The sequence below is a fragment of the Petaurus breviceps genome, unplaced genomic scaffold (genome assembly GCF_028583685.1).
Source record: "Petaurus breviceps papuanus isolate PSGF00001 unplaced genomic scaffold, PetGlider_PUasm1.0 98, whole genome shotgun sequence".
Lineage (NCBI taxonomy): Eukaryota > Metazoa > Chordata > Mammalia > Diprotodontia > Petauridae > Petaurus > Petaurus breviceps.
Window position 1 is genome coordinate 64,919,987 of NW_027187460.1, and position 27,618 is coordinate 64,947,604.

The following is a 27,618-nucleotide window of genomic DNA, read 5'->3' on the forward strand; positions in this document are numbered from 1 at the left end:
AGCAAAAGAAAAACAATCATTTGGAAAAATGAATGTTGAGAAAGGTCCTTCTCCCTTTCATCTTATGGGGGAATGTTTAACCAGTTATCATTTCTGAAATGTTAACTGACCTGTGGAAGTTCTTTACCCTTTTTCCCCATGGCCTTGACTTTCCTTGCAAAACCAAGGGTAATTCCAAACCCAACCACAACTTGTCCCTAAACAACCAATCAAGCTTCTTTCCTCCTTTCAAGCAGGTGGGAGGCAAGTAGGACTGTTTTTGTGAATCATTCCCATTCCTAGAATGTTAGCATTTGAATGGGGTTCTAAGAGATCAACTGGTCCCCATCTTTACATATCAGAAATAAGAAAATAGAATAAGAGAATGAAATAAAGTTATGTGTGACCAGGAATATGCTGGAACCAGCTTGAAGGGGAGCTGATCGTTAAATTTTCAGCATGAGCATTTTCGCCTCCATACCAATCAGGGCTTGATTTACTGTTTTGCTGATTGTCTAGACTTAAGAAAGTGTTGATGATGAAGATTAAACTTAAAAGTGTAATACATTTAATGCTTTTTTCCCCTAGAGAAATGGTTGTTAAATATTAGCAAACAAAATTCTTACATGTGAGCAAAGGGGGAAAATAAGCTTGACTTTTTAAAGGATTACATATCTAGAGGCAGAAGAGACCGTAGAGGTTATCCAGTTTAACATCCTCACTTTACAGATGAGAACACTGAAGCCCAGAAAGTTAAGAGCTGGGTCTCCATCTCAGGTCCTTGACTCCCAATCCCACCTGTTATTTCAAGTTAGCAGCAGCCACTGAGAGAAGCCCCATGTGAAAGTGCTGTCACTAATGTGGCATTTTCCTGTGTTATCTCCCAGCACATTACTTCCTTCTCTCTAAGTGGAAACTGTCTCCTGTCACACAGCAACGAGGCAACTCTTTCAGGCTTTGTCCCCATCTTTCCTTTGGAACAACCCTAGTTTAAGCAGGAGCTAAGTACCTTATTGGAAGAGAAGGCCTTAGACATTCCCATTTGCTTTTGGACTCAGAATGGTGACAAGCCCTGTTTATATGGCTTAACTCCACCAAAAGGAATCAGAGAAAAGGATCACAGTTTTGGAACTGGAAAGTATCTTAGAGGACATCTAGTCCAGCCTCCTCATTTGACAACTGAGGAAGCTAACCAAGCTGATGAGCATTTATTAAGTACTAACTATGTGCCAGACACTGTCACTAAGCCAACTAGCATTTATTAAGGGTCTACTATGTACTAGGCACTGTCACCAGGCCAACAGGCATTTATTAAGTGCCTACTATTTACCAGGCACTGTCACTAGGCCAACAGGCATTTATTAAGTGCCTACTATGTGCCAGACACTGTCACCAGGCCAGCAGGCATTTATTAAGTGCCTACTATGTGCCAGGCACTGTCACCAAGCCAACAAGCATTTATTAAGTACTTACTATGTGTCAGGCACTGCATTGGTTAGGTTACTTGACTATGTTAACAAAGCTAGTAAGTGTAAGAGGTAGGATCTGAACCCAGGGCTTCCTGACTCCAAGTCCTCTTTGCCACAATCAGGTGATCTTGATGTTTTCTTCTGGACCTTTTTTTTTATAATTTTTTTTATGGCTTTTTGGAGAGGGAAAGGTAGGGCAGTTGGGGTTAAGTGACTTGCCCAAGGTCACACAGCTAGTTTTGTGTTTAAATGTCTGAGGCTGGATTTGAACTCAGGTCCTCCTGACTCCAGGGCCAGTGCTCTACTCACTGCACCACCTAGCCTCCCCTTCTTCTGGACTTTTTACTTCACCCAAAGAATAAGAACCACAAAAGAAACTAATGGCTATTAAGGTTTGCAAAGCACTTTACATATATTATCTCATTTTATTCTCACAAAAGCCTGGGAGTTAAATACTATTTATTAGCTCCATTTGATAGATGAAGAAACTGAGCACAAAGAAGTTAAGTGACTTCAGCCCAGGGTCCCTCAGCTGATTAAGTGCCTGAGTCAGGATTTGAACTCAGGACTTCTTGACCCCCCCCCAAATCCAACACTGTCCACTAGATGAGTTTCTCAGTACATTCTTTCACTGCTCTGGGAGGTTGTAACAAAAGAATATATAATTCTCTCTATTTTTTTTTTAGCTCAGAGTACCCAACCAGAGAAAGTTTTGCTCTGGCAGAATACTTTAGCCTTAAATTTCTCTCTTACTCTTCTCCCCCTCATTTGCCTCTTCCTCCCAACAGCATTCCCAATGAGTAGGCTCATTACGAGCAAATGCCTGTATAAAACAAAGTTAATATCTAAAACAAATAAAAAAAGAAAAGCAAACAGACTTTCTCTGTAACCTGAAGGAAAAGGCTTCAAGCCTCCATGTCTTAGGGGAGAATAGCAGTGCATAATCATCTCGAGGTCTGTAGTCTAAGATGACCACAACAACATGGTTATCAGCCCTGACACTTCATGCCTATCTGATAGGCCTGTACAACTTTGGCTCTTGAGTTTGATCCTCAGTCCTTATGGTGGCTCCCCCTGCTAGCTTTTGTGCTCTTCTACCTCTATGTGGCTCCTGGCAATCTTCCTTTCCCAGCTGAGTACATTTCTACAGTTCTCACTAAGCAGGGCTTATCCTCAAGTCCAGCTCCTGCATGGACCTGCTTGAACCACCTACGTCTAGAACCGCCCCACTGACTTTATGGATTATCTGTGAGAGTGAGCAATAATTGGCTTGACCAGTGGTATTGTTCCCTTTTTATTTTTCCTACGTTGAGGAAGGGATTGCTCTGAGAAGGAATTCTTTCCCAGACAGCAATTCTTAGGACCTTTTAGCAAGTGACTGGTAATTTTCCTAAGGAATTGGTTTGCATTTCATAAAAAGATCACCATACCTGACTGTGGTTTTTTCAGTTAGTTTAATACCTCATTCTAGGTCCCCTTACTTTCTGTGATAAAGTCCGAGGCTTTCCTAGGTCTTTTAGTAGATAAGTCTTAGGAATCAATGGGCTATGATTCACAGAATCATAGTGTTGGAAGGGCCATTGCAGGCTACCTAGAACAACCTGTACCTGGAAAAGAATCTTCTCTCCGTCATACTTGATGAGTGGCTACCTAACCTTGGCCTAAAGAAGGATGTCCAGTGAGGGAGAACTCACTACCTTGAAAGGCCAGCCCATTCTGCTTCTCATTGATAAAGAGTTTTAGAGTAAATAAAGACTAAATTAAACACTTTTCAGCTTTACCCATAGGCCTCCAGCTCTGCATGGTATCGCCTTCCTGATGTCATGGTCCTCTTCAAGAAGGAAAGACAAACAACAACAGTCTGAGGACCAATAAGAAAAACTATTCATTAATGTATTAACTGCTCAAATACATGAAGATCGCAGGATAGGCTGTTGTTGTTCAATTGTTTAGACTCTTCATGACCCCATGGACAGGTTTCTTAGCAAAGAGTCGTCTGCTATTTCCTTCTCCAGTGGATTAAGGCAAACAGAAGTTAAATGACCTGCTCAGGGTCACATAGCTAGTAAGTGTGTAAGGCCACATTTGAACTCAGGTCTTCCTAACTCTAGGCTCAGCATTCTATCCACTGAGCAACCTGGTTGTACACCTCCCTAATCCTGGAAACTATACCCTTTTTTTTTTAAAGCAATTGGGGTTAAGTAACTTGTCCAAGGTTACACAGCCAGTTCTTTTTTTTTGTGTGGGTGTTAAGTATCTAAGGCCGGAACTGATCCCGGGTCCTCCCGACTCCAGGACCAGCGCTCTTACTCACTGCAACACCTAGCCGCCCCATCTATTCCCTTTCTAGTGCAGTTTGAAGTTGTATTAGCCTTTTTTTGGCAGTCATATTGATTCATGTTAAGCTTGTAGTCCACTAAAATCCCCAGATCTTCTTCTGCCTCTCCCATACTATATCTGTGAGGATTTATTTTTAAGTTACTTCTATCCTTATTAAATTTCATGCCAACCAATTCAGCACGATATTCTTGCCTGTTGAGATATTTTTGGATCCTTCATCTGTCATCTGTGAAGCAGCCTGGTATTCTGAGAGAGAAAAAGATACATACTGGTTGAATGACCTTGAGCAAGTCACTTAACCTCTAAGTGCCCCAAGTAGCTCTCTGAGACTATAAACTGCAAAGAAGGTTCAGATCTTCATTGATAAAGATAGTTTCTTGACCAGGAAGTTCCCTAGACCAGTGAAATTATAGGACAAGACCCAAACCCCGAAACTATCATTATACTGTGATCTGTGTCTTCTCATAACCACAAGCACTTAGGCCATATGACAATTTGATAAGCTTTTATCTATGCTTTTATCCAAGTTGCTGACAAAAAAATTAAACTATTCAGGACCGAGCATAAATGTCTGGAGGAATCCATTGCTATCTGTATCTGTCCGTCGGTCACTGTTCTTTAGGTCCAGCTATTCATTTGCAGAGGACCAAGAGCTAGAGATCATAGATCACAGATTTGGAGGTAGGATATCTTAGAGATCATTTAATCCAGCCCTCCAATTCCCATATTCTCCAAGGAACTTGATAGAATGCTCCAAAATAGTTAAACATACATTCTGATACTTGGTGGTTTCAACAGGATAGTATGGAAGTTCCTTGAGGGCAGGAGGAGCTCTTTTTCAGTTCACCTTCATATCTCCAGCACCTGGAACAATATATCCCACACAGTAGGTATTTAATAAATGTTTGTTGGCTTGGCTTTGATCGGATAGTGGGCTCAGGGTGAGCCTATACAGAGTTGTGGATAGAGTGCTAGACCTTAAATCAGGAAGACCTGAGTTCCAGTCCAGCCTCAGGCAGCTTGTGTGATCCTGGACAAGTCATTTACCCTCTGTCTGACTCAGTTTCCTCAACTATACAATGGGGGATATAATACACCTGCCTCACAGGTTTGTTGGTATAAAATATAGAATAAAATGAGATTATATTTGTAAAGTGCTTAGCACAGTGCCCAACACAGAGCAGGTGCTTGAGAAATATCTATTTCCTTATTCTTTTATGAGAAAATATAATTGGGGATTAAGGAATAAAAAAAGTTTTTAGACTATGCAAACATGTATATTCTGTAGATCAGAGGATAGAAAAGAACATAGTAATCAATTACCCAGCATTATCATCTGGCCAATGAGAAAACTGGGACCTATTGAGGAAAGCTGACTAACCAAAGATCACCCAGGTAAAAAACAACAGAACTGGGGCTTGAACCCAGGTTTGCTGACCCTGGATCCAGTGATATTTCTAGGCTACTGCCTATAAGACTTTCTTCTAGAAGAGAGGAGGGTCAATTCGAAAGGACTCATGATGAAAAATACTATCCATATCTCAAAGAGAGAATTGATGACCTCTGAGTGCAAATTGAAGTATAATTTTCACTTTTTTTTTTTTTTTGCTTTTTGGAGGGCATTTGGGGTTAAATGACTTGCCCAAAGTCACACGGCTAGTGTGTCAAGTGTCTGAGGCCGGATTTAAACTCAGGTCCACCTGACTCCAGGGCCGGTGCTCTATTCACTGTGCCACCTAGTCGCCCCAATTTTTTCACTTTCTTTATTTTATTACATTTTTTACAAACATGACTAATATGGAAATATGTTTTGCATATTATTTGCATGCATAATTGATATTACTTGCCTTTCAATGGGTGGGGGAGGGACTGGAAAAGGGGAGAGAATTTGGAAATTAAACTTAAAAATGAATGTTAAAAATAAATAATTAAAATTTTTTTTAAAGGAAGAGAAGAGGGCGATTATTAGCAAGACAGTGGAGTGAGAGGTCATAAGTCAGCCAATAAACATCTATTAAGTGCCTACTATGTACATTAAACTCTGGGGATACGAAGAAAAGTCAAAGACAGTCCCCGATCTCAAGAAGCTCCCTCGAAAATGGCAACCCATTTGCCAAAATAAAAAAAATAAACAAACTAAGAAAAGATTCTTGTATGAGTCCCCATCCAAAACTAAGAGGAGGTGGGGGGGAGAGAATGAGAGAGAAAGGAAGAACAATTTTTGTTTTCATGAAAAACTCGGTGGAGGTGGGGGTGGGGTGTCATTTGTTTTCCTGCCTCTTTTCTGGCCTTCCTGATTATCTTTGGGTTGGTTTGTTTTTTGTTTTTTGGTTGATGTTTTTCTTTTTTACATAGAGATACTATTTTATCAGTGCCACTCCCACATTCTTTGCCGGTATGTTATGAATATTGTTCTGAGTAAGGATTGTTTCCCAGACAGTAATTCTTAGGAATTAGCAAATGTCTGATAAAATGTTGTGTTAAGTCGTTATCTCATCAGGAAAACTGACTGACTCTCTACCAGTCAACAAGACAGGGGAATAGTTGAAAGAATGAATTAAAAAGGATTTATTAGATGCCTGCAGAATGCCTTGCCCTGTGCTGGGTGTTGAGAATATAGTACACAAAAGTAAGACAGTCCCTGCCCTCAAGAAACTTACATTCTAATAAGGGAAAACAACAGGAATAGAAGAATGGTGGCCAGGGAAGTAAGTTTTTGTGTGGTGGATCACAGAGATTATGAATAGAACTACGGAGCAGTTAATTGTTAGGACCTTTCCGGAAGAGGAAGGTGTACTTGGATTGGGGTAGGAAGTGAGGGCAAGGGAGATTATCTGGGATGAATGGATATGAAGCTAATCTAGGGAAGGCTTAATAAAATGGGTTAAGTGAGCTGATACCTCCAGTCAAGACAGTTCAGCCCCAGGTCAGAGTTTAAAAACTACATAGACAACTGGATCCCTGGAGATCTTATTGGGGAGTGATAGGGGAAGAAGGTGGCAAGATGTTCAAGGTGGATAGATGTGAAAAATGGCCTGGATCTGGCTAGAAATAGTGGGATAGGTAAATTTGTACACATCATTGAGGACAGCTCAGCACTAGGGAGGGCAGAGTTCCAAAGCTCGGTAGGTTAATTTAGGAAAGCAGGTCCTGTTTAAAAAAACTTGGACTTTGGGTAATATTTCTAGCTCAATGTGAGTATGGAATCTATAAGAAATGATATGTCATATGTCAATTAAAAATAAAAATTTTAATGAAATCCCTGCTGTTGATTTCCAAAGCAGAAGTGGGTGGATTATTCTTCATATGGCAGGAAGATGAATGAGGAAAAGCAAGGTTGAGGCTACACATATTGATCAGAATGGAATGATCCCAGATCAGAATTTCCAAAATGAAGTGACTTAGTTCTTCCAGGACATGGCCTTTGGAGGTCATAGGATCATAGACTTAGAGACAGAAAAGGCTGTTAAAGACACAGATTCCAAAATCCTCATTTTGAAAATAAGGAAATAGGCCAAGAGAGTGGTTAAGAGACTGTCCGAGGTAGTATTTGAACTCATATCGTTTTTTTTTTTGCTTTCTGGAGGGCAATTGGGGTTAAGTGACTTGCCCAAGGTCACATGGCTAGTTTTTGTGTTAAGTGTCTGAGGCTACATTTGAACTCAGGTCCTCTTGACTCCAGGGCCAGTGCACCACCTAGCCGCCCCAGAACTCACATCTTCTTGATTCCAAGTCCAAATCCTAAGAGTGTAGCTACTAATGCCTTCCCCTCCTTGATTACCTTCCATCTCCTCTGTATTTATCTTTTAAGTAACTAGTTATTTATTTGTAGTCTCCTCCATCAGGATGTGAGCTCCTCAAAGACAAAGACTGTTTTTGTCTCTTTTTTTTTTTTTTTTGGTATCCTCAGAGTTTAGCACAATGCTTGGTATTGTAATATTATTTATTATTATATATTATTTGTTAGTAAATGCTTGTTGATTGACTGACATCAGCAACAGCAGCTAGGCACATGGTGTGACATGACAAGAAGATTCCTTTTTAAATTTTTTTTTGCTTTTTGGAGAGCAATTGGGGTTAAGCGACTTGCCTAAGGTCACATGGCTAGTAAGTGTTAAGTGTCTGAGGCCGGATTTGAATTTAGGTCCTACTGACTCCAGGGCCAGTGCTCAATTCACTGTGCCACCTAGCTGCCTGGACTTTTTGAATTTCTAAAAAATTACCGGTTTGAGAATAGAATATCAGCTTCATTAAGTATTGTTCAAATTTGAACCATCATATCAACATGTTTTCATTTTTCATTAATATCTCCAGTACATATGCAAATTGAAGAGGTTGGTTTTTTTGTTTGTTTTTTGATTGTTGTAGCTAATAAACATTTAGCTTTACCTAATTAGAAAATATCTGAAACATAGACTGCTATAGATGGGATTTACTCTAGAAAATATTGTGACTTAGTTGAAACTTGTTTGTTGCATCTTCCTCCTCAGTGGGCAGCCTAACAGTCCAGCAGGACCTGGTGCTTCAGAAAGACCACTGGTCTTTCACCTCCTCTGCTCCAGCTCACCCTTAGCTGCTAGGGTTCCAGCAGGTTTCTGAGTGGCACCAGGCACGAAATGTGGAGTGTTTCTTCTCTGGTACCTCAGCCCCCATGGCCTTGTCCCCACCAGGCACTAATTGTCTCTTGCCAGACCCTCTATGACCTCCTAGTCTCCAAATTGAAATAGTCTGGGTGTGATGAATCTTGTGGTTTGGGGACTTCTAATTCCACAGGGCCCAGACTTTGTGGGAGTGCCCTTAGGGAATTAGGAAGTCCTGCCAGTATGGCCAGAAGCTACCAGGAAGCTGTGAGGATGGCCCCTGAGCTAATCTAGTCCTAGAATCACCTTTCTGGGAAAAATGGGAGGAGAGTTGGGGGAAGGAGAGGAAGAATACCTAACTCATGGGGAGAAGGGGAGGGAAAGAGAGGAAGATAGTGGTTGTTTCACGCATTATATTTGGTCTTGTCTTTGTATCTTGGGTACTTTGCAGCCCAATTTCTTGTGTATACAAAGTAGGTACTTTATAACTCTTGTTGGATTGGAATATTGTATTATAATAAAAACCCCCTTTGGCAAGGGTGAAGGAAGAGAATTTTCAAAGAGTTTGAATTTTTTTTTTTTAACAAAAGCAAAAGGTACCAGTCTTTTAGAAATTAGAGTGCACCAAAAAGGAGGCTTGAAAGCAATAGCCTTCTTAGGTAAAACATGGTCAATTTATAAATCCAATGTACAGGGGAGCTCCTCTTATTATTGTTAAAATATTTTCTTTTGTATAGATTTCTGTCTGCTATGGCCAGGTCTTCTGGCATTACAGAAATGAATAATTGCCCAAAGCTGAAAAAACCATTGTGGTAACATCTTCTTTCATAAGAACATGCAAATAGAGGAATGGAGAGAGGATGATGTCTGGTTTTCTATTTTCTTTCATCATGCTTCAGCAAAAGGCATTTTTAAAGACCTTTTTTTTTGCATTGATTTTGCATTTTCTATGCCAGGTTTGGCATTTTCCCTTAACCATCCCCCCCAGATTTCTGAATACATTCTTGGGCAACTAAGAAAAGAAAAGAAAAGATTATCTAGAAGCAACCAAATCCAAGCTTCTGTTGATCATTAGAATCCCACGATACTTGTTACAGAAATAGAGCAGGCAGCCTCCAGTGAATTGGCCAGATTCCAGCCTAGCATTTTTATTTTTGCCTACCTGTTAGTCTTCTTTGTAGTGTGGTATAGGCTTCTTTACCTTGCATTTGAGCTAGCTTCTCTGTAGGCCTGCTTATGTGCTGAATTGCAATGTTGGATAATAGTGGTATTTTTATTCATTTAGTTTCCTTATGAAATGTCAAGTCTTCATTCCTTCCAGTAACTGCTTCTAAAAATGCCATGGGCTCTCTTTGTAAGGAGCTTGTCTCCTGAAAGAATGTGGCTTGTTGGGAGATATCGGTGATGGAAGAACGGCCCAAAACAAATCATCACAGAATCGTGGAATCTTTAAGCAGGATGGGAACCTCAGAAGCCATGTAGACCAGCCCATTCTTGGAAGCTGAATCAGAGAAGTCAAAGAATTTCAGAAAACCAGGGGACTTTGGAGATTAACCAGTCTAGTTCTTTTATTGTACAAAGAAAACAGCCTTCATCAAGGTGAAGTCATTTGCCTAAAGTCTGAGCAGATCATTAACAGCAGAACCAGAAGTGGGACTCAATGATCCTGACCCTCAGACCAGTACTCAGTGTTTTACATTATAACAGTCAATCAGCAGATATTTATTATGCACCTACTGTGTACCAAATGATGTGCTTGGCACTAGAAGCACTATGCTAGGTGCTTTAAAAAAAATGTACATTAGGAATTAGAAGTTCTCAATAGTATGCTTGTCTCCACCATTAATTCTATTCTTTTTCAAACTTTGTCATTTTATTTCAGTGCAGCAAAACAGGTTCTTGGTGGAATGCCTTTTATGTCCTCCTTCCAATGCTGCAGAGGCCACCTTGATGGAAATAAAATAGATTCTTATTCAGGGCAGTAAAACAGAATGAGGGAGAGGAAGGAAAGCTGTCTTTGGAGTCAGAAAGTCTTGGGTTACATGGATGAATGGATGGATAGATGAATGAATGAATGAATGAAAAACCATTTATTAAGTGCTGACTGTGTGATAAGTACCATGCTACACACTGGGGATACAACTAGAAAAAATAATATAGTCCCTACTGTCATAGAGCTCATACTTTTATTGAGGGAGACAACATGATGAGGTCTGATGGTCTCCCATCTCATCAGAAAGAATGTGAGTCATCATGAAGCCTGGGCAAAGGGACAAAGGCAAAAAGGTAGAATGTCCCTGATGGTAGTGGCTCTGTTTGTCTGTTCCCATGGGTTTGGAGACAGCCTCAAGATAGGGGAGTGAAAGAGGGGGATAGCATGCCTCTCTACACCTATACATACTAGCTATGTGACCCTGGGCAAAATGTTTAACCTTTCAGTGCCTTAGGCGACACTTTTTAAGCTATATGTGGCAAAGAAATTGCTTATCTCTATCAATAAAGAGATTTTCCACACTGGGAAGGAAGTCCCTATGCTGATAAAATGGCAGCCATGGGCTAAAATAAAGGAAAAATGTTTTAAAAACTTTTCCAAAACTAATATGGAAACTAAAATAATCTAGCTAGTACTGAAAATGCTTTCTCTAAAGCAGAGCTGCATTTCAACAAAGTTGGATGTAAACATCTTTCTGTAAAACAAATCTCATCTTCCCAGTGACTTCTATTACAAAATCTTAGTTGTGTTTCGTGTAGAAAACAAACAAAAAAAAAGGTCTGTCAATATTTTGATTTGAAACTTTTGATGAGAAAGGGGATCATTTTGTTTGCCTGAGGCATTCTGAGCATCTTGGTAACCTAACGATGACATGACTGCTAAAAATCTACATGTCAATTCCCCCCCCCTTCTATTTCTTTATCCACAAAAGTCCCACCTTGATGCCTTATCAAGGTATAGATGACCTTCCATTTGCATAGTATACATTCTACATGTACAACTCATTACTTATGTGTTTGTTTCTGCACCAGAATGTGAACTTCTTGGGGCCAAGGACTACGGCGAATGGTGTTTAGCACATGGTATTTTATTTTGACTAACTGGTAGTGACTAAAGTAATCTAACTAGTACTGAAAATGCTTTCTCTAGAGTAGAGCTCAGTAAACTCCTTCTTGTGTGGGAGTGTCTTCCTCTTCCCTCTTGGATAAAATATAAGCTTTTCCATTTGACTTTTAAAGTCTTCCAATCTGCTTTTCCAGCCTTGCTGTACTAAGCTATTCCACAAGCCTGTCTCATCTCTGTTCTTCATACAGCATACTCCATCTTCCATTTCTGTATCTTGACATTAGTGTCCTCTGTGCCTGGAATATATTCCCTCCTTACCTTCCCATTATAGAATCCCTTCAAATATAGCTCAAACACCTTCATGTACATATTTCCTAATCCTTCCAACTTTTAGAGCCTTCCCTCCCTAACTCCCTTGTATTTAATGAGAACTTAATATTTTCTGTATGTATTTGTATATATGTGTATGTGCTTATATACATACATGCACATGTGTAGACACATATGTGTACATGCATACATATATAACCCCTGTCCTCTCCTCCCAATAAAATGTAAACTCTTTGAGAACAGGAATTATTTTACTTTTTTCTATCTGTAGCCCCAGTGGCTTGTGTCTACTACCTAACACATAGTAGGGATTTTAAAAAATGCTTGATGATCAACTAAAGAGATCTGTAACCACTTGAAAGAGTTTGCTCTATCCACAAAAGAAACAATTTGATGAAAAAATGCCTATTGTCCAAATTATAATGCATAATTGTAAAGATAATGTAGAGAGCTTGTCTCTTTGTCTAGATATAAATATAAAAAATATATAGAATATGCATATATCGTTTTATGCATGTACCATATGGTACGTACAATATCATGTAATATAAGATATATAGCATATTATCACCCACATATAATGTTTTATATGTACGTGATAGTAAAATGCATAATGAGTTGGGCCCAGAATTAAACAGAAAGAACTAGATTTATTTATTGTGTTTGGTCCCAAAGGGCCAAGCCAGGGGTAGTAGGTAGAAATTGCAGAGAGGCAACTTTAGGCTTGATGTCAGACAAAATTTCTTGCCTCAAGAGTTCCTGGTTATTAGAGGTCTTCAAAGCAGAGACTGGATAATCACTTGTCTGCGTGGTTACAATGAGGATGAATTCTTTTGGAATGCGGGCTTTGGACCAGATGGCTACTGAAGTTCCTCTAAGATTTGATAGTTCTTTGAGGGGAGTGGACTGGATTGTCCTCAGGAAATCGCAGAGTTTTTTTTCCTTTTCTTTTTAGTGATCCCAAACTTTTCCTAGAAACATCAGCCCAACTTCAGTATCCGACCAGTGTTGTTATATAACTACAATACATGGACCATAATAGTCTGTGAAGAATATAAAATGAGAATCACACAGAGGGCAAAGGAGAAGCTCATGGTAGGCATGAGCAGATTGAAATGTGTTAACAAATAACTTCCAAGAAGAAAAGAAGGAAAGAATGTTATCTTTATGATTGGCTGGTCACATAAGGAAGATAAGAGTTGAAATGGAGATGGTCCAAGTGCTTACTGGCATTTTTTGGGATGTCAGAAAAAAATAAAGAAGGCTCCCAGCACATCAAGTGGACCCCTCCCTCCATAGCAGACTTTTGATGAGGGCATTAACAAGGGTCTTTCAGAGTGGGCAGGCAAGGATAGGTTGTAATCTACATCATTGGAGAGATCACAGATCATTTTAATCTTTGCTTGTGGTAGCAACTCTGTGTTATTGATGAGAGGTACTCAAGAATCAATCATTCAAACAACATTTATTGAGTGTCTACCATGTTCTACCTTATTGCAAACATTTGCTCAAAGTTGATGAGATTCTCCATTGTATTTTTCAATACGATGGGCAAGCACATGTCAGACACATCACAGTGGGGATTCATTTTGTGCAGGTTGGAATAGAAAGTCTTGGACTTGGTCCTTCTCAGACTCTTTGATCCTATAATAACCGTACAGTATTCAATAGAGAAAAAAACTAGCAAAGGCCATGATATTTCTCTTACAAAATAAATGTTTTTAACAAAATGTGATGGAAAAAATCCATATGAGTAGAAAAGAAACCTAGCCAACTTTATCCCAGATTTCAAATGAGAGAGATAACCTTTCCAAACACTATCTTTAAAAAATGAAAAAAGAGAAAGTTAGTGACTCATTTGCTTATTAACCTGTGTTCTAGGCAGTGTGTCAGATACGAGGTATATTAGAAACAGGATTTAAAAAGTCTTCCATTTCTGAATTTCCAACCTTATCTCACATTACTCTCCTCCACGTTGTCATGTCCTACTCAACACTATTCCTTCTGGGCAGAGAACCCATTTGAGCTTCAGAGGTGGAGTTTGGGAGTTGGGGGTGTGGTGCTGCATCTGGCATCAGGACCTAGAAAGAGTTTTCCCACAGAACCAGTGGGGTGGAGGCAGAAAAATTGTCAATACAGAGACATAAGTCCAAATCACTGGAACCTAACCAACACCTCCAGAATGTAAGAGAGGCCTGTCCCTTTGGCTCACAGAGAGTTTTTTCATAAAGAAATCTCCTTGAGGGCTTAAACTAAGTCTCTATCCAAGTACAAGGTCAACATTAAGATACACAGAACAGGATCACCAAACCAGGACTTGCTGAGGTTGGTGGCCAAGGATGTTGGAAGGTTTTTATGACCTTGGATGTGGGCATCCACCCCCATAAAGAGCAGGGAATGGTTTTGAAGATGTCAAGGAAAAGCTATTTTCAACCTCGTGACAGATTCAGCTTGCCAAACCCGTCTGTGCTCATTGTGCCCAAACTTGCTGGACAAGAGCATAGCTTAGCTCTCAGCTTTCCCATCGATCCACAGGGGATGACCCGGAGGAGCACATAGCTACATGAGAAAAACCACCTACAGTAGGGATGATGGACTGCTGAACTGCATCACCCTGATGGAATGAGCTTTCACTTGTCTTGATATCTGTGCCTCCTTCCAAGAGAGTCAGCTCTACAGCTATAATGGAGTAGATCGGTCTAACAAACACAAGGCAAGATGTTCTTTACTTATTCCCTATCTGTTTCCTTCAGATTTTGTATCTTCCCTCCTACCCCACTCACCAAACCAACCCAACATGGCCAAAAAAAAAGGAGAGCCTCTTTTAAAATACTCATATTGCTACTAGAACTCATAATCTTTGACTACTGGGATCCTATGATCTCTTTCAGACATACCCAAGAATGATTCAGAAAAATAGAGTCAAGGACATGGCTATTTCTGGCCACGTGACCTTATGTTTTATCTTTTCAAGACTTTAGGCATCACACAACCTAGCATAGCTAAGACCTATCTAGGGACACACACAACATAGGAGAACAAGCACATTGGGAAATGTAGGTGGAAGTCACCCAGGAATAATAGGCCCCCCAAATCAGTATTTCACCCCGCGGAAACCTTACCATCTGGCCCTCCTTACAAAAGAATCAGTGGCAGCTGGGCAGCTGTAGAATGGGCCAGCCTCCCAAATACCAGCCTCTCCCTGAAGAGAGAGTGAATGTCCTCAAGAGTTACAGCTCTCAGCTGCTGTTTGCTTTCCCCATAGTTCTGCTGTCTTGGATTTCTTACTGTTAGTACTAAGTACTATGCTTCACTCATCTTCTGACTGGCTAGTTACCCATTTGATGAGCCATAGCTATTTTTGCAAGCATTGGTAGATGTGTGCCACGCTCCAGCCAAACTAGATGTTGTGCCAACCCTTGTAAATGTCTGAGGAAATCCTGGATCCGTGCCTTTGCTCAGTCTGTTGTTTATCTCTGGAACATCTCTTCTTTATCCTCTCCCTTCTCCTCTCCCCTCTACTGACCAAATTTTGTCTTTCAAAATTCCATCCACCTTTTGAGGTCCAGATAAAAATGCTACCTTTTCCATGAAATCTTAAATGCTTTGCCCATCCTCTACAGTGAGAAATTTCCATTTTTTCCCTCTAGCCTTACAGAACAATTTGTCCCTGCCTTATATTCCATGCTATAGTTATTGAAACTTATTTTATATTTCTTATGCAGTGTTCTACTACACAAAAATTTTCCCTTGGTGTCTCACTATGCCTTGGCAATCACCTTGGAATCTTAGAGGCATTACCACAACTTTGGATAGATCCAACCAAGACCAAAAGTCTTTAAGTAGGGCCCAGTGATGTACTCTATGTCTGCTGTCTAAGGATCAATCTCACTAAACTCAGAGAGGCTCATCACAAAGTTGACCACAGCATCTTTTGGCCACAGCACCTCTCAAAGGTCATCTCCTAAGAAATAAAAGGAGTTGTGATCTGTCCAGTGAAGGGACAAAATCATAGATGCTTGAAGTTTTGAAGCATGGCATATGTATGTATAATTCTGTCTTCTGCCTACTAGATTGTAAGCTCTAAGAGGCAGAAACTATAGAATCATCATAGAGTAAAGGCTGTGAAGGGACCTAAGAAATCAAATATAACTCTCTACTCTGGGGGAGATAACTCTTCACTGGAATAAGTTCTGATGTTGTCTTGGTTGACTTGGTTCAGGATAAGTAACTTAAATATGCCTCACTCCTCTCTCAGTAGATTGACCCTAGTGATCCCTGCATTGACCACAAAGCAGGACAAAGGATAGATATTTTCCTGCCTGTGTAATCTTACCCAATCTCACCCAACCACCACCATTTTAGCCCTCTTACAAGGCTCAGTGACCAAATCAACTTTACCTCTCCTTTTGTGAAGGGCATAACAGTGATAGCTTCACTTAGTAGCCTTGAATGCTTGGAGTGAACAAGGAACCCTTTTTCAGAGGGGCTTTGGCAGCACACCTCTACAACCATCATAAGAGTCATACCTTTGTAAAGGGCTCCTGGATAGTGTGCAAGTGATATACAAGGAGACTTTTTATCTAGAAAGGAACACCAGGCTCTAGTCATATCATTGTGTTACCTTGTAGTTGACATTGGTAAATGCATTTTTTGAGCCTTATAACAATAGCAAATTTTGCTTTGATCTAAATTTAGGCCATCTCCATAAAAATGAGAATTTATATGAGGATTAGCACATTGTTGGTAGATCTATGAAGTGATACAATCATTTTGGGAAGCAATTTGGAATTATGCAAGTGATCTCTAAGATATTTATACCTTTTCACCAGAGATTCCAATGCTGGATTTATGCCCCAAGGAAGCCATTAATAAGAAGAAAGGCTCTGTCTACACCAAAATATTTCTAGCAGCCCTTTTTGTGATAGCAAAGAATTGGAAAGAAAGTAGATGCCCATCAACTGGAAAATAGCTGAACAGATTTTGTGGTACAGGAATGTAATGGAATAATAGTAAGTGACCATGCTATAAGAATTGGTGGATGTGATGAATACAGAGAAACATAAAAAGACCAATACAAACTCATGCTGAGTGAATTAAGGAGGGCACAAGAAAACAATATATACAATAATTACAGAAATATGAACAAAAATAACAATAAAAAATCAAAAGTGAATGTTGCAAAATTATTAAAAAAAAAAAAAACCTGGCACAAAAGAAGAGATATGAGAAGACACTCCCACCCCTTTACAGAGATGGGATGTCCATAGATGTTGTGCACTGCACATATTTTCAGGCTTTTTTTTTTGAAGTATTCATTGGTTATGCTGATTCCCCCCCCCTTTTTTGTTTTCTTCTTTTGTCTTTAAAAATGGTATTTGTTATATGGGATTGCTCTCTGGGAGGAAGAAGGAAAAGGATACTGGGGAAAATTATAGTAATGTTAAAAGCCCCATCAATTTCTTTTCTTTTCTTTTTTTTGGGGGGGGGGGCAGTTAGGGTTAAGTAACTTGCCCAAGGTCACACGACTAGTAAGTGTCTGAGGCCAGATTTGAACTTAGGACCTCCTGACTCCAGGGCTGGCACTCTATTCACTGTGCCACCTAGCCACCCCTAACCTCATCAATTTAAAAATTTATTTAAAGCAAGAAAAAAACCTCAACCAGAATGAATATATGTAGGAATATTAGAAATTTCTAATTGTAGTGAAAATTACTAGCTAGTTGGTACAATGACTAGAGTGCTAGACCCAGAGTCAGGAAGACCTGAATTCAAATCTGGATTCATATGCTAACTGGATTTGTGACCTTGGGCAAGTCACTTGACCTCTGCCTACCTCCATTTCCTCCTCTGTAGAATGGGAATAATAATAACATCCACCTCCCAGGGTTATTGTGAGGATAAGATGATTCAATATTTGTAAAATGCTTTGAAAACATTAAAGCATTATGTAATTGATAGCTATTATTACTATTATTGTCTGGATCTGTGATATCATTGGGTCAGGGAACTTCTGTGCAGATGGGCAGTTTCTTTACAACTGAGAAGTGCCTAGGGGACTGAGAGATTAAGTGCCTTGTCTAGGGTCACCCAGTCAGTATGTGACAAAGGCAGGAAGTAAACCCAGGGCTCCTTGAGTCTCAGGCTAGCTGTCTGTCTACCACATCAATCTACCTCTCTTTTCCCTGAATATGAAATTTTTTTTAATTTTCTATTTTATTTTCTTTTAAATTTAATAAAAAATATTTTAACTGTGGATGCTTCTCTACCACTCATGACTATTATAAATGCTGATTTATGTTTTAAGTAGTGGTTTTGATGAGTTGCTATGGCTGAAAAAAAAATTATCTGAGCATCAAAACTTGGGTGATGCGCATCTCTGAAAGCCCCTAGTCTGGTCTGTGGACAGCACACACACACACACACATACACACACACACGCACACACATGCACGCGCACACACACACACACACACACACACACACCATCCACTGCTATGCCATACTCAGAACCTTTATAGCCCGGAAGATGCCTGAGTTTACATTCTGTGGAACAAACTTTCCAGAGCCCGGGGTATTTCTAAATCACACTAAGGCAACACACAAAATTGCTGCAGTTAAGACACTGGCTTACTTCACAGATGCTATTTTTTCATAAAGTAAATATATAGCTTCTGCAATATAGAAAGATAAGGCATCATAGCAGATTGAACGGGATGCAGGGAAATGGGCACATTTATTGTTTTTAGCCAATACAGGAAATTCTGTCCTCGAACTTTCTTCTCATCATCTTTCCTTCAAAATTTGATCCTCCTCCTTCTTTCTCTAATACTGGCACCGCCATGCTATCAGGCAGATGCAAAGTCTCAAAGATGTCTTTGACCCTTTTCCTCTCCCTCATCACTCATCTTCAACCAGTCAGTCCGTCAGGCATTTTGTGAGCACTTACTAGGTGCTCAGCACTGTACTAAGGACTCTTGGGGTACAGTGAAGCAGCCCCTGCCCTCCAGGGGTCCACATATAAGTATGTACATAAAACATGCATGGTGAATTTAGGTAGGAAGGTAATTTGGGGAGGGAATGAACTAACAGTTGGCAGGGACCAGGAAAAGCTTCATATAGAAGGTGATTCAGTCAGTTTCCAAATCTTGCCAGTTCTGCCTTCTCTTAATTTCTATCAGCCTCCCCTTCTCAGCTCCCACTTCAGTCACCTTGCTCACATCCTCACCTTTTCTCACCGAGTTATTGTTAACAGTTACCTGATTGTTAACCTGATCTCCTTGCCTCTGGTAGCTACCATCTCTAGTTCATCCTGTACTATTGAGCAAACTATTTTCCTAATGCACTATTTGGATTGTATCATTTCTTCATTCAAAAAACTTTTAGTGACTTCTTTTTTACCTAGTAAATAAAATGTAAAGCATTGATATTACAATTCGAAGGATGCCCTTCTCCTAGTTTCTCAGTATCTCTTGATGGCACCTCCACCACCCTGGTTCTGTAGGCTCCCAGACTGCACTTTGCACCTAATAGATGCTGAATAAATGATTGATGGATTGGACTGGATTCAAAGTCCTTCCCAGTCTGACTCTAACCTACCATTCCATTTCATATAACAATGTTCCAGCTAAACTGGATTTTCTCTGTCTCCTGCTATCCCCTTTTCCCCTCTCTGGGTCTTTGTTTATACACATCCCCAACTCTGGAACAGAAACCACCGTCCAATAAACTCTCTCTTCCCTCCCCATTTTAATTCCTCCTCTAATTAAGCAGCTCTTCCTTCTTTCTATCTCTAGTTATCATCTTCTTATCAATCCCAGTAGCACTTTTCACCTTTCTTTGAGAGGCAGCTGAGTGGCAGAGTAGACAGAGCACTTGACCTGGAGTCAGGAAGACCTGAGTTCTAATCTGGCCTCAGATAATTACTAGTTTTGTGACACAAGGCAAGTCACTTAACCTGCCTCAGTTTCTTCATCTATAAAATGGGGATAATAATAGTCCCTACCTCCCAGAGGCTGTGGTGAGATCAGATGAAATAACGTTTGTAAAGGACTCAGCACAATGCATGCCAGATAGTAGACATTTAAAATAAATGCTTATTCCCACTATTGTGCTATAACAAATGGTGAGCAAGCAGATTTCAGAAAAACCTGGAAAGACTTACATGAACTAATGCTGAGTAGAGTGAGCAGAACCAGGAGAACATTGTACATAGTAACAGCAACATTGTATGATGATCAGAGATGATAGATGTGGCTCTGCAGTAATACAACTATCTAAGACAATTCCAAAAGACTTCTTGATGGAAAATGCTATTTATTTACAAGAAAGAACTATGGGGTCTGAATGCAAATCAAAGCATGCTATTTTTTTTTTAAGCAATCAGGGTTAAGTAACTTGCTCAAGGTTACACGGCCAGTTATTTCTGGGTGTGGTGCTGAGTATCTGAGCCCGGATTTGATCCAGGTCATCCCGACACTGGAGCTGGAGCTCTTACTCGCTGAGCCACCTGGCTTCCCCTAAGCAATTGGGGTTAAGTAACTTGCTCACGGTTACACGGCCAGGTGTTTCTGGGTGGGTGCTATGTGTCTGAGCCCGGGATTCGATCTCCAGGTCTTCTCAACACTGGAGCTGGTGCTCTTACTCGCTGTGCTACCTGGCCGCCCCTATTTTTCTTTTTTGTTGTTGTATTTTTCTTTCTTGTGGTTTTTCCCTTTTGTTCTGATTCTTCTTTTACAACATGACTAATGTGGAAATAAGTTTAATATGATTATACACGTGTAACCTATATCAAATTGCTTGCCATCTTGGGGAAGGGGAGAGGGGAAGGAGGGAGAAAAAAATTGGAACTCACAATCTTATAAAAGTGAAGATTGAAAACTAAAATAAATAAATAAATACATTTTAAAAAATGCTTACTCTCTTTCTGTTGTGTCCCCAGACTTAGCACAGTGCCTGGCACATAGGTGATTGCTGACTTGCTAGGCACTCATGAGACAAACACAAAACAATCCTCATTCTTGAAGAACTTAGGGACTTTTAGGGTAAACAACAAATACATGAAAGAGTACATTATTATTATTGTTATTATTCTGAACTTTAGAGTAAAGGCTGGCCTATATTCAGACCAGCATGATTGTTTAGACAGGTAGGTCATGCAGTGGACAGAGTTCTAGATTTGGAGTCAGGAAGACCTGACTTCAAATCCTGTCTCAGACCTCAATAGCTGTGTGACCCTGGGCAAGTCACTTAACCTCTCTCAGCTCAGTTTTCTCATTTGTAAATCAGGGCTTATAATAGCACCTCTTTCACAGGGTTGTTGTTATTGAGATAACTGATGTAAAGTACTTTGCAAACCTTAAGGCACTATATAAATTCTAGAAACTATTATTATTATTATTTAGTTAAGATCTTAATTATTTCAAAGAAAAAATTCAATTTATTATTTCTGGAAAAGAAAGCAGGAATCAGGACTGTTGCAAAGGATTTATGTTGGTATCAATGTGAAGTAATTGTGCTCCAGATTCACTGTCATTAACTGTCCACCAGCACTGGAGTAAGAGTATAGAGCAGAATCTGGCCAGGGAATACAGGGGACCAAAGGACAGGTCTCTGTAGCTGTCAGATAACACCCTTTTCCTCTTTTGCCTCCTTGCGCTAGGTTGTGAGAGAGGTGTGAATGAAAGAAGGGACATCAGGTGCCTTGTAACTGCCCCCTGTGTCCTTTATATATTCCACACATATAGCCCACAGGCACCTAATGTGCTGGAAATTTACTATTTAAAATAAAAGCTGGTCTTTAAATATGCATGAAGTGAATGGGTAACCAGATCAGATGCCTTTGGGTCTGGAACTTAGGGGTCTCAATAAATTACACTATTTTATCCTTCTGTTCCACTAAATGTGAACCATAGTGAGTTGTAGACAAGATAAAAATAATGCATGCATTTTTTTTCTTTCTTTCAACATTTTTTGAGCCCCTATTGCATTGAAAGCACTGTGGAAGATATAAAGATGTATAGGACACTATTCTTCCTCTCAAGATTCTTATAATAATAAGATGAGGAATGAAATAGCAACAAATGTAAAATATGGCATCTTCCAGGAAAATGATTTAACTAAGCCTTCTATGGTTCTGCCTAGATTTAAACCTATTATCATCACCCCTTAATGAAAATGAGTATTGCTTTCACGTCAAAGAAACTGTCACATCAAGTTATATGGCTCCACCAAAAAACAGATTTAAAAACTACCTCATCTTGTGAAAACTTTGTGCAGTGATATCAAAATGTCATCAGGACTTTATAAGTATAAAATTCTTATGTGTGCCAAGGAGGAATAGAGACTAAAGATTCTGAGTTTGAATCTGGAGAACAATTTGAACCAATGGATGAAGGCCATACTTACAAATACTTTGGTCTTCTCCAAGCAGATCTATCAAGAAGAAAGCTGAAGCTACGTACATGGACATTAAACAACTGACTGACTTCCTGAAGTCAAAATTTATTAGGAAGAATACATTAAGATCAAACCATACTTAATGTAAGCTTTTTGTATAGGAAAAAGGATGCTAATGGATCTGTAGGGTAGCTAGGTGATGAAGTGGATAGAGTGCCAGGGCTGGAGTCAGGAAGACTCATCTTTCTGATTTCAATTCCAATCTCAGACACCAGTTGTGTGATCCTGGGCAAGTCACTTAACCCTGTTTGCCTCAGTTTTCCCATTTGTAAAATGGGCTGGAGAAGGAAATGGTGAGCTGCTACAGTATCTTTGTCAAGAAAACTCCAAATGGGGTCATGAAGAGTCAGAAATGATTGAACATCTAAAAGTGATTCATATCCAGAAGGAGTATGATACAAAAGGTGAAGTGAAAGGTTCTCCATGGGTGACATCCACATGAACTCAACCAACAACACATTGGCAAAGAACCATTATGCAGGGTTGAATCAGGCAGATTCTTTCATAGAAATGAATGGGTTTGTAATAGTAATTCAAAATCAGGTTGTTGTCACTTAAAACTCATAAAGATTATCCTTAAGGAGCTTGTATTTATTGATTAATATAGATTATGCCATGAAATGGGGGAAACTATGCAATATATCACTACAGACTATGAAAAATTAGAACCTACTGGATATTTCTTCTAACATACAGTTGGAGCTTAGACCAGCATCTTACACCACACTCCACAATAATACTTGACCTTAATATTAGAGATAATACATATAAAAATTAGAAGAAAAATAACTCATATGCCTCTTACAGCTATGGGTGGGAGATGTATTCTCAAACCAAATAAGATAGAGGAAATTACAAAAGATAAAATAGATAACTTTGGATACTTGAAACTGAAAAACGTCTGTGCAGACAACATTAATGCATCTTGTTGTTTTTTGTCCTTCATTTTTAAAGAGGACCAATGACATCGTGAGGTGATGTTTTGACTTGCATGTGAATTGGATTTAACTGAGGCAAATCAGTGAAAAGTCCCCACCTCACACTCTCCTCCAGAGTCATCTATGTCCAGTGGCAAGACAAAGGTCAAGGCAACTGGTGATGGCCCAGGATGCAGTGGGTGACCTTGGCCTTTTTTTTTTTTTTTTTAGCTTTTTGGAGGGCAATTGGGGTTAGGTGACTTGCCCGAGGTCACGGGGCTAGTTTTTGTGTTAAGTGTCTGAGGCTGGATTTGAACTCAGGTCCTCCTGTCTCCAGGGCCAGTGCTCTATTCACTGCCACCTAGCCACCCCTGGCCTTTCTAAATTAAGGTTTTTCCTAGGTCTCAATTTGTCTGAGGCAATATCCATTCAATGACTAAGGGCTTGGTAAGAATTGAGATAAAAGATGGCCTAATTTACCATCACGAAACATCAATCTGTTTAGATTTTGATGGCTTATAATGAGTGTTAATAGCAATTGCAGTTCATCTAGGATAAGAAGGGAAGTGGTTGACAGGGAAAAAAATCAAATTTGCATCAAATTTCCCTGATAAGGGTTTGGTATACAAGTTATAAAAATAATTAACAAATCATTTATTATTATTATTATTATTTTTTGCCTTTTGGCAAAAGGGCCATTGGTCAATTGGGGTTAAGTAACTTGCCCAAGGTTACACAGCTAGTTTTTTTGTGTGGGTGTTAAGTGTCTGAGACTGGAACCGAACTCGGGTTCTCCTGACTCTGGGGCCAGCACTTTACTTACTGCGCCACCTAGCCTCTCCCTATTATTAATTAATTAATTAATTAATATAAAAGTAACAAATGTATATAAGACTTCCCCAACAGATAAATGGTCAAAGGATATGAACAAACTGTTCACAAAAGAATAACCACAAAGTATTCACAGCCATATTAAAAATGTTCCTTATCACTAATAAGAGAATCAAAACAACTTTGAAGTTTCAGCTCTCATTCTGAAAACTGGCAAAAATGACCAAAAATGTCAGCAGTCTTAACATATAGATTGGAGGTCAATATTCCAGAACCCTAGGAAAGCATAATCAGGTGACTAGAATTATACATCAGAAGCTTACTATTCTTTTTAAAGTAACACACCCCTGTACTGCAAATACAAATGTCAAAATGTCCTTGAAAACTCAACAAATAAGCCAGGGTGTTATCTGTTGCCCAGAACTGACCAAACATAACAATGACCCATAAAAATTCAAGAACAATGTTTTTAATAGATGTCACTGTACCGAGTACTCATGACATCCAAACAAGACAGAATGAAAAGCATGCAAAATACACTTAACAGTCAATTAAAACCATGTGGGAACAGGACAAGGTACATCTTATCTCCATTATCTTATCTGCTTCTGGAATTGCCCCAAAGATGATTTTACTGAGTTTCCAACAGATGAGTTTATATCCCAATGTTCTCACTTAATTACAAAAAACAGGCATTTTATTTACCTGTGCAACAGTTGACCAACATTAAACATCAAAGAAAAATAGCAGAGAGACTTGTTCTCAGACTTCCTGTTTGAAATCCCCCCAAAGAGGAGGAAAATGAAATAATAGTGATTAAAAAAAAAAGATGATTGCCATCAGAAGAAATTTACCACCTACTGTATGCCTAGAAAGACACAATTAAGTGGCCAGAATTATACAACAGAAGCTTGCTACCCTTCACAAACTAACAGGAAACAAACTCCTTATTACAAATACAGACTCCAAACTATCCTTAAAAATTCGACAAATAAACTTTCTTGGAACCAGCACATCATCACAGACAAAACTATTGCTCACAATTGTCTGGACATATTGTTGATCCATAACAATTTAAGAATAATGTTTTTAATAAATGTCGCCATTCCAAATGCTCGTAAAATCCAAACTATGAGAGATGAGAAGCTGTCAGAATATAGAGACCTAGAGGAAGAAATCAGAACCATGTGGGAACAGAATGACATAATTCCTGTCATCACATCTGCTATTGATGTTGTCCCTAGATGCTTTTCAGGGAGTCTTCAGAAGATGAGTCTACATCCCAACCTTTTTTATCCAATTAAAAAAATCATTTTATTAATGTGCACAATATTTTGACATGATACCATTAAGCATGAAAAAAATAGCAGGATAGTGACTTGTCCCAGAACCACTCCTAATTTAATTTTATCAAATATGTGAGACAAATGAGAAAGATTAGAGAATAATAATAGCAATCATCTACATTGCACTTAAAGTTTGCCAAGTCCTTTATGTACATTTTGGTTGTATGACACAACAGAATATGAACAGTCCAAACAAAATACCACTAAACAAAAAGAAACATCAAAAACATTACCATTTATCATTGCTGGGGCAGCTAGGCAGCACAGTGAATAGAGCACTGGTCCTGGAACCAGGAGGACCAGAGTTCAAATCCAGCTGCAGACACTTGACACACTTACTAGCCATGTGACTTTGGGCAAGTCACTTGACCCCAATTGCCCTCCAAAAAGAAAAAAATCATCGCTAATTATCTGTGCCAGTCATTGAAAAAAATGAATCCTCCCTGGGCAGATTAATTGTATTCTCTGGAGATCCCTAGAGTTATTTCTATTCATGGGTTTCCTGATTGGAGCAGTTAGGGTCTTAGATTACTTTGCTAGTGTGCCCTGGTTCCCAGCCACTTACTGAAGTTTGGTAGAGAAAGTGGAGGGGCACAAGATGTGAGCAATTAGCAGAGGTAATGGTGTGAATATCTCTCCTACACATATATACACAGAGACATTGAGAGATAGAAAGACAGAGAGAGAGGGAGGGAGAGAGAGATACTATGCTTGTTCTAGAGAGGAAATATACCATTTTGGACAAAACACTTTAAGGATCTTAAAATCCTACTCTCAATTTGTTGCTCTCAAAGGGAACTTAGAGGCCAGGTAATTCAACCGCCTCATTTTACAGATGGGCAAAGTGAGGCTCAGAAAGGTAAACCATTTAGCTATGTTAACATAACTATTACATGTCAGAGGTTCCTCCTCCCCTTACCTTGTAGAACCAACATCTGGACTATCAGAGCGAGTCAACAAGGATTTTTAAAAATATATATATATAATTTTATTTATTTCATTAAATATTTCTCAATTACATTTAAAACATTTTTAACATCTATTTAAAAAAATTTTTGAGTTTCAAATTCTCTCCCTCTCTCCTGCCCCTCCCCTGCCCCTTGAGAAGGCAAACAATATAATATCAATTATACATGTCAAGTCAAACAATATATTTCCACATTAGTCTTCAATAAGCATTTATTAAACATTTACTATGTGCCAAGCACTGTACTAAATTCTGGGAATACAAATAATGAGCAGAATAACAGCGCCTGCCCTCAAGAAGCTTACATTCTCTTGGGGAAAGCACATAAAAGGAAACTGAAAAGGGGGTGAAAGAGAAGAAAGTGAGAGTACCCATTTGGAGCCAAAAAGTCACTGAGAAGTAAAGTCTTCGCTGGTGGCCCAGAGATGAATTGTTTTGCTTTTATGTAAGACTGATAATGGGTATCTGTGTAATTACTTAAGCTGGACTTGGGCCAGGAGAGGATGTGAATTGTTATTTACATCTCGTATTGTTACTTGACTCTTCCATCTCTCTAAGCTAGACTACATTTACCACAAGGTAAGGGATCTTGTCTTATACTTCTTTGCATATTTCATAGAATCTACCACATAGTCCTTTGCACATAGTAGGCATTCAATTTATATTAGTTTGGTTAAGATATTAAACAACTTCCTGGTCAAAAAAAAAAGCTCCTTGATAAAGGAAATCCAAGGAGTGTGTCTCTTGGAGTTTTGATTCTTGTATTTCTAGGTCTCATGGTTTTGGTTTTTAAAAGTTGAGCTTCCTTGGTGTGATATAGAGAAAATGGTTGCTTTTTTTTTTATATGTCAGCTGGTTATTTGGAACTATAACAAGAAAACACAAGATTTAGGGCTTCTCTGTGCCCTTCTTAGGGACTGTAAATAAGGGGTATGTAAAGGATACAGAGGCAGAGGGACTTAGTGGGTTGACAGTTAGGCTTGGAGTCAGGAAGGCCTGAATTCCAGCCCCTCCTCTGACACTTCCTTTCTTTGTGATCTGGGACTGTATCACAGACAATTCCCCAATAGGGGTGGAGAACCTGTAGCCTCAAGGATACATGTGGCCTTCTAGGTCCTTGGGTGCAGCCTTTTGACTGAATCCAAGTTTTACAGAACAAATCCTTTTATTAAGGGGATTTTTTTAAGGACCTAGAGCTCACATGTGGCCTTGAGACATAGGTTCCTCACCCCTGCCCAAGACCATATGTTGCAAAGTTGGGTGCTTCAAAGGCTACCCAAAGTAGCCTTGAGCAATAATATAAAAAATCCAGAAGTTAAGTTCATATTCAAGACTAGACTATT

At 39.3% G+C, this 27,618-nt stretch overlaps 1 protein-coding gene across 4 annotated transcripts in view; it reads left to right on the top strand.

The window, feature by feature from the left end:
* The window catches only part of NIPAL2 (NIPA like domain containing 2), a 138,985-nt gene that overhangs the window by 2,008 nt on the left and 109,359 nt on the right, over window positions 1–27,618 (top strand). The window lies entirely within an intron of this gene.